Raw genomic sequence first — 8,312 nt, forward strand, 5'->3', positions numbered from 1 at the left:
CAGTGGACTTCTTTGCTTTCAGCCAATTAAAAGAACATTGAGTTCACATCCTGGTATACCAGTACCTCTCAGCAGCTATCTAGGATTTGAGGGGAATTCTGCTTTGTCTATGAAGGACAAGGTTCTATACTATGTTAGACATTTTATAACTATGACAAAAGTCTTGGCAGAACAATTTAAAAGAAGGGGAGATTGCTTTTTGATTGGCTTGAAAGGTTTTAGTCCATAGTCTATGGCTCTTTGGATTCTGAACCCATAGTGAAGGGGGAAAATCACTGTGGCAGAGACTTTTACCTTATGTCAGGCAGAGAGATATGGGGAAAGGAGGGAAAGTTAGAGGAAGAGGAGGAAGGAGGGAGGGAGAGATAGATTGACTGCTATTTTATAGATCAGGTGCCTTATAGATATTTTATCTTCTCAGCCTTGCACTCTTTCAGCTGCTGTCACAAGAAATGACAGGCTACGTGCTGAGCCACCTCCTGTACCCCCTCCCCCACCTGCAACCTGGAGCAACTGAAACCCTGCCTTTGCTGGTGTAAATGTAGAATCATCTAGACACTTTGGAAATAGCATGGCAGTTTCTAAAACATTAGAAACACTGTCCGACACAATCCCACTTCTAAATGTATATCCAAGAAAAGGAAAACATTCTGAAAAAAAAAAACTTGCACAGGGCCATTAACAGCAGCATTAATCAAAGCAGATATATATACTGAAATGTTCATCAATATTCAATGGATGAATAAAATATACTGTAGTCATGCAACAGAATATGACTTAGCTATTAACAAGGGCAAAAAGCTGATACAGGAGAACCTTGAAATATTATGCTGGGGAAATAGGACGATTCGGGTTGAAAAGAACATGATTCCTCTTATGACCTCATGTGTGTGAAGTGCCCAAGATAAACAAATTTATATAGAGAGTGGGTTCATGGTATGTACAACTGTAGGGTAAGTTGGAAGAAATAGCGAATGAAGAAAAAGTAAAGCTCTTGAGAGATGGCTCAGTCAGTGAAGTGCGTTTTTGGAAAGCATCCATGTAAAAACTGGTTACAGTAGTCTTCTCATATAGCCTGAGTTCTGCGGGTAGGTAGAGAAGTGCTGAACTTAGGAGACTGCTGGCAAACAGCCTAGCTGATTTGGTAATTGCCAGGCTCCACAAGAGACACCATTTCTTTTTTTTTTTTATTTTTTTTTATTTTTTTTATTTTTTCTTTTTAGTTACATTTTGTTAACTCTGTGTCCCAGCTGTATCCCGCTCCCTCATTCCCTCCCCAACCCCACACTCCCTCCCTGGTCTCCTCCCTGCCCCTTTCCAAGTCCCCTGATAGGGGAGGACCTCCTCCCCTTTCATCTGTCCCTGTTTTATCAGGTATCTTCAGGGCTGGCTGCAAAGTCCTCCTCTGTGGCCTAACAGACTGCTCCTCCCCTGGGGGGAGGTGTCAAACAGCCTGCCCTTGAGATCCTGTTAGAAATAGTCCGTGTCCCCCTTACTTTGGAAAACTACTTGGTTACTGAGCTACCACAGGCCACATCCGAGCAGAATATAAGGTAGTCGTGACCATTAAGGCTGGTGACCCAGGTTTGATCCCTGAAACCCAAAAGATAGAAAGAGAGAGCAGGTTCCCATAACTTGCTCCATGCCTTCCATATGGGCACGCACACACACACAAAGTTGAAAAAAAATCTTAAAAGTAGTCATGGTAGAACATGCCTTTAGTTATAAAACTTGGGAGGTAGAAGTGGATCTCTGTGAGTTCGAGGCCAGCGTGATCTATACAGAGAGTTCCAGGATAGCCAGAGGTACATATTAGAGAGATTCTGTCTCAAAAATAAACAAAAACGGCAGGGTTTTGTTTGTTTGAAACAAGTTAAAGACAGATTGAGATAGACATCCAATTTTGACCCCTGGTCTACACACACACACACACACACACACACACACACACACTCACTCACACACACTAAATGAACGTACATATCCAGCAAAAGAGATGGGAAACAACTGCTAATGATATGATTCTCTTTCTTTTCTAAAAACACATTTTTATCCATATAGGTACATGTCAGTGCCTGAGGATGGCAGAGAGAGCCTCATGGGCAGTTGTGGCCATTTGACAGTGGGAACCCAGCTTGGGTACCCTGTAAAAGCAGTGAGTGCTCTTAACCACTGGGCTATCTCTCCATCTCAATTTTCTTTCCAAGCGATGAACGTTTTCCTAAAATTAATCATGTTGATGGTTGCATACTTCCAAACATACTAAAATCATTGAAATGCACGTTGTTATGAATAAACTACATGGAATACAAACTGTATCCTAACAAACATCTTAAATTTTAGCAAACACTTAAATAAGAACCTATCCATCAAAAGAGAAAGGAAAATGAAGTTCTATACATTTACTGGGCATCTCTGAAGTGATGTTTCACACTAATGACTAATCTGTACTGACTAATCAGTTGTTTGAAAGATAGAACTTCCTAAGGAAGGCCTTCTTCACAACATTCTTCGGCTCCTTGTTCCTGAGACTGAAGATGATGGGGCTGAGGAAAGGGGTGAGGACCATGTAAGTGGTGGCCATTAGAGTATCACCTTCCTGAAAGGAGGGGCCCGTGGGCTTGAGGTAGATGCCAGAGCAAAGTCACCACTGTGAGGTGGAATGCACAGGTGAAGGCCTTGTGTCGCCCATCAGCTGATGGCATCTTCAAGATGGAAGCCACTGTGAAGACATATAAGACGAGGATAAGGAAAAAGCAGCCCAGTAGGGCTGTGATATACACCATCCCCACACCTAGAGCCACAGCTGGCACTTTACTTCCACAGGCCAACTTCAACATCGAGGGCACCTGACCTAAGAAATGCTGGATCTGAGTGGGTCCACAGAAAGGGAGGTTGAGGATGGAGCTTGTCACTACTAGGCCAACAGCTGAGCCTCCAGCCCAGGACCCAGCCACTAAGCAGGCGCAGCCTCGGGACACACTGTAGCGCAGTGGGTGACAGACCACTACATAGCAGTCATAGCCCATGATGCGGAGCAACAAGGAGTGGGTGGCACCAAACATGAAGGAAAAAACATCTGGTTGGCACAGGCCAGGAAGGCAATGGAGCACTGGATGGAGAGCAGGTCAGCCAGCATGCGTGGGATGAAGGAAGAGGTGTAGAGGATCTCAGAGATGGAGAGAGCACACAGGAAGGTTCTGCTCACTCCAGATGGTGGCCATGATGAGCAGATTGCCCACCAGTGTGAACAGGTACATGAGCAGCATCACCACAAAGCAGACAGGCATGAGATGCTTTGGAAAGTTGGAGAAGCCGATGAAGATGAATTCAGACACTGAGGTGTAGTTTGGTCCTATCATCTTGGTTGCACCTGATAGAGGAGAGTCGAATTAAGCCAGATGTTCAGAAGCATGTCATCTCTGAATACTGTGTGGGGAAGTTTCTTGGAGAAAGTAATATACCTGTTGATGTGATCAGTCAAAAGGATGGATTGCTGCTTGTACATGTCTCAGCACTCAGGAGGGAAAGGAGTAAACTCATAAAGTTCGAGGGTAGCGTAGGCTACATTACAAGACCCTGTAAAATAAAACAAATAATGTGTTGAAGTTTATATAACATCACACATCTTAAGTAATGAGTGCAGATCCTGACTCACAGTTGGAATTTAATAAACAATTAATATGAATGATTATTATTTTACACCACTGTTGGTATTACTATTATCAGTTCCACATGCCTCCACACCCTACATGCTTTTACTCATACTATGCTCTCTATTCTCATGTTCACACATTCAAAGCATGCAAGGATTAAGGGCTAGCTCCTTCTGACTGGCAGCTTCACTGGGAAGCCATCTCTTCACTGAGACATAGAAGAAGAATGCAGGCTCTGCTTAGTCTCACTGACCACTAGCTGTGCGACACAGGGAAATCAGCAATAATCCAAGTACAGCAGGGGTTGTGGGGTGTGTGACTGAGTGATGATCCCTAAGTGCTGAGCTGTGCTGTACTGCTCTCATTGACAGCAGCCCCATGGAGAGGCATCTTCTGACATAAGAGCCTCTGCTTTCTTGTCAGTTGCAAGGCCGTTTTAATAACATAATGTCCTTTCATTAAGAAGGTTTCCATTATTAAGGCTCCACTTCCTAAAGTTCTGTCACCTTCCAATCATGCCAGAGGCTGGCCATCAAGCCTCTAACACATTGGTCTTTGGGGAACCTCCCAGGTACATGCTGTTTGTCGTGCTTTTTGGACAGAGTCTCACCATGTAGGCCTGGAAATTGGCATCTCACCTAAGCAGAATTAGAACTCCTGATTACTCTCACAGATGGCCATCACCACCCTGACAGCTAAGCTAGTTTCTGCCTCTCCTCCCTCTCCCTGATCCCTATCAGGATCCTCCATTACCAGCCTCCTGTTGCTGCAGAAAAGGAGGAGGCTGGCAGCTGTGGTTCTCTCTTCTCTGTCTCTGAGTGACAGCAGGTCACATCTGACCCAGTTCTGGAGGGTGGGGATTGTGGGCTCTCCTTCTGTTTTCTAATAGGATCTTTCCTCTCTGCTATGGTGCTTCTCCCTGCTTGGTCTCATGGGACGAACAATCTTGATGCAAAACATTTATTTTAAAGTGCAAAATGAAGCAGCAGGTGAATGGGTCAAGAAGGTGGCCCATCTGAACAATTGATTAATATGCAAGAACAAGTCCTTCTGCACTGTGGAACACACGAGAAAGTGGGGCACTGAGTGAAAGAAGCCAGAGAGGAAAGAACGTGTAATGCATGTTTTATTTGTTTGGGGTATTTGTTTACCTCCAAAAATGGGGGTAAAGTAGAATGGAGAGTAATTGCCAATGGATTTTAGACTGTTAGAATTTAATTTTTAAAACTTTTTTTTGTTTGTTTTATGGCGTTCTTTGTTTTGCATATGACATTTTCTTTTGTATCAGTAAAAAGGTCTTGGAAATAATAAATGCTATAGTTACATATCATTGTGAATGCTAATTAAAAATCTTAATTATTTCATTAAAATTAAAGGCTTCATTATATACTAAGTGAATGAGATCTGAAGCTAAAGAATAGAATTCACAGTACAACATGATCAATCCAAAAAATATGATGAAAGTGAAAGAACACAGAAAAGAGGCCAGAACTTGGAAACAACCCAGATGCCCCTCAATTGAGGAATGGATACAGAAATTGTGATACATTTACACAATGGAATACTACTCAGCAATTAAAAACAAGGAAAACATGAAATTTTCAGGCAAATGGTGGGAATTAGAAAAGCTCATCCTGAGTGAGGTTTCCCAGAAGCAGAAAGACACACACGGTATATACTCACTTATAAGTGGATATCAGACATATAATATAGAATAAAAATACTAAAATCTGTACACCTAAAGAAGCTAAGCAAGAAGGAGGACCCTGGGTAAGATCATCAATCCTCACTCAGAGAGGTGACCAGGATGAATTAAGGAAGACAGAGAAAACAGGGAACAGGACAGAAGCTTACCACAGAGGGCCTCTGAAAGACTCTACCCAGCAGTGTATCGAAGCATATGCTGAGAATCAAAACCAAACTTTGGGCAGAGTGCAGGGAATTTTATGAAAGAAGGGGGAGATAGAAAGACTTGGAGGGGACAGGAGCTCCACAAGGAGAACAACAGAACCAAAAAGTCTGACAGAGATCTTTTCTGAGACTGATACTCCAACCAAGGACTATGCATGAAGATAACCTAGAACACCTGCACAGATGTAGCCCATGGCAGTTCAGTCTCCAAGTGGGTTCCCGAGTAAGAGGAACAGGGTCTGTCTCTGACATGAACTCAGTGGCTGGCTTTGTGATCACCTCCCCCTGAGAGGAGAGTAGCCTTACCAGGCCAGAGAGGAAGACAATGAAGCCAGTCCTGATGAGACCTGATAGGATAGGGTCAGATGGAAGAGGAGGAGGACCTCCCCTATCAGTGAACTTGGAGAGGGGCATGGGAGGAGATGAGGGAGTGAGGGTGGAATTTGGAGGGAATGAAGGAGGGGAATACAAAGTGAATAAACTGTAATTAATATAAATATAAATAAATATAAATATAAATATAAATATTATTTTTATTTTAAAAGTCAAAAGATATGATATGCTGTGAATGAACAGTGGTCTTCTTGATTTAGATTGTACAAATGAAATGATTACTCTTTGGGTCTTCTTCTTTTTATTTAAAATGTTATTCACCCAATTATTGCTTTGTGTATATTCTGTCCTTGATAGATTGATCATATAAAGGTTAGATGTGAACTCACTGAAGTTAGTTTTGTTGATACTGTGGATGAACTCATGTTCTGAAGCTAAGTGAAATTTGGGATTATATGCTGAACCACTCACCAATATGGGAGACTTCTTTGCATACTCTCTGGGGTAAGGAATATTTGGGTGCTAAAGAGGAAAGCACGGGTGAGTGTGTTTTCAAACACAGTCCTGGATTATGACCCTTTCCTCAATACACATGTGCTTTCTCATGTGTCTGCTTTTAAAAGGTGATCATGAGATTCATACACTTTTCTTGTTTTTTGAATTTTTATTTTATCTAAGTTTATTAACTTTATATCCCAAGGGTGTCCCCTCATCCTCCTTTCCCTTTATACTCTTTCTTTACCCCCAGAGATGAGGAGTCACCCTCCTCTCATATCAACCATCCTCAGCACATCAAGACACATCAGGACTGAGCATATCCTCATCAACTGAGTCCAGGCAAGGCAGCCCTGCCACGGGGGAGTGACCCAGAAGCAGGCAATAGAGTCCATGTTAGAAACTTCCCACTAACCACTCACCAAGGGACCTGCATGAAGACCAAGCCACCCATAGGCCACTTGCATTCAGGGGTCCTACCTCCTTAACTGATGTCTTACTCTTTAATTGATGTCTCCATCTCATTAAGCCCCTATGGGTCTGGGCCAGTTGTCTCTCTTGATTTTATGGTGAAGTTTCTGTCCCCTCCATGTCCTTTCATCTTTCCCCCAACACTTCAACGAGACCCCCAGATCTATTCCCCATGCTTGGCTGCAACTCCCAGCATCTGTCTCAATCCACTGTTGACTCCATCAAAATGAAGCTCCCATGAGGATGGCAGTCACCATGGCTCCTGACCAATATGGAAGCAGCCATGTGACATACTTTTCAAGACCATTTTTTTTTTGTTCTCTGTTTACTAGCCTCTCTAGAGGACTGGAATGTAAACCCTAGTTGCATGTGCAGAATTCTGAGGAAGCTCTCCTAATCTACACAGTACCTTCTCTACATGAAAAGAAAAACAACATAAATGTTTGACTTCCTGTCTTTAAACAAATAAAATAAAGGAAAGGAAAAAGAAGATGAAAGGCCTTTAAAAATAAAATAAAAATAAATAAAAATAAAGACAGAAGGAAGAGAAAGAAAACAGGGGCTAGAGAGATGGTTCAACAGTTAAGAACACGAGTATTCCCAGCACCCACATGGCAGTTCCCTACTGTCTGTAATTCCAGTTCCAGGGATCTGACATCCTCACACAGACATATCTGCAGGTAAAGCAAAACAAAACAAAAGGAAAAATGCACATAAAAGTAAATAAATCATTAAAAAATGAAGAAGAAATGAAATATGGATTTAAAGACAAGAAATTTTAAAAAAACAAAAAGGACAAAAACAGGAAAGCATAGTATAGTCAGATTGTGTTGGGGGGACCCTATGGCAGAGCAGCAATGAACTGATGAATTCCTCATTTTAATTTTAATTTTTATTATATTTAATTAAAACATAAAAAATGGAAGTACAGTTAACTGTGCTGGAACCCCTTCTGTATAACATGAAGACTTATTTATGTAGTTAATTTTTGTTTATTTGAGATGGGGCTTTTCTGTGTAGCCTTGACAGACAGAAAGAAAAACAGACTGACAGATAATAAAAGTGAGATTAAATAAATAGATAAAATAAATATAAAAGCTGTGCAGGAACACTATCTGTAGGCCAGGCAGACTTTGAACTGAGAGATCAACTTGCTTCTGCCCCCTGTGCTGACATTAAAGGCATGTACCACAAGGCCCTGCTTCCTCTAATGTCTTTAACTCTAAGAAAATTTCAAGGTAAGTCTGTCCAGAAAGTTCAGGGCTAGGCCAGTCTACACAGCCAGAAATACATAGAGAATCTCTGTCTCAAATAAACAAACAAACAAAGCAGAACAAAGAAAAAAGAAAATCTTAAATAAGTATGTAAGAAAGTAGAGAGAGATGACAGACAGACAGATAAATGGAAGCCAATCATCTTACATCAAATCGTTTAATCACAGTAGAG

The 8,312-nt window shown here is 41.8% G+C and overlaps 1 pseudogene; it reads right to left on the minus strand.

The window, feature by feature from the left end:
* Positions 1–1,948: 1,948 nt before the first annotated feature.
* Positions 1,949–3,575, minus strand: LOC129666266 (olfactory receptor 10H2-like; annotated as a pseudogene).
* Between the last annotated feature and the right edge of the window lie 4,737 nt (positions 3,576–8,312).

The sequence above is a fragment of the Psammomys obesus genome, unplaced genomic scaffold, assembly GCF_907164565.1.
Source record: "Psammomys obesus unplaced genomic scaffold, mPsaObe1.curated_primary_1811, whole genome shotgun sequence".
NCBI classification, from domain to species: Eukaryota; Metazoa; Chordata; class Mammalia; order Rodentia; family Muridae; genus Psammomys; species Psammomys obesus.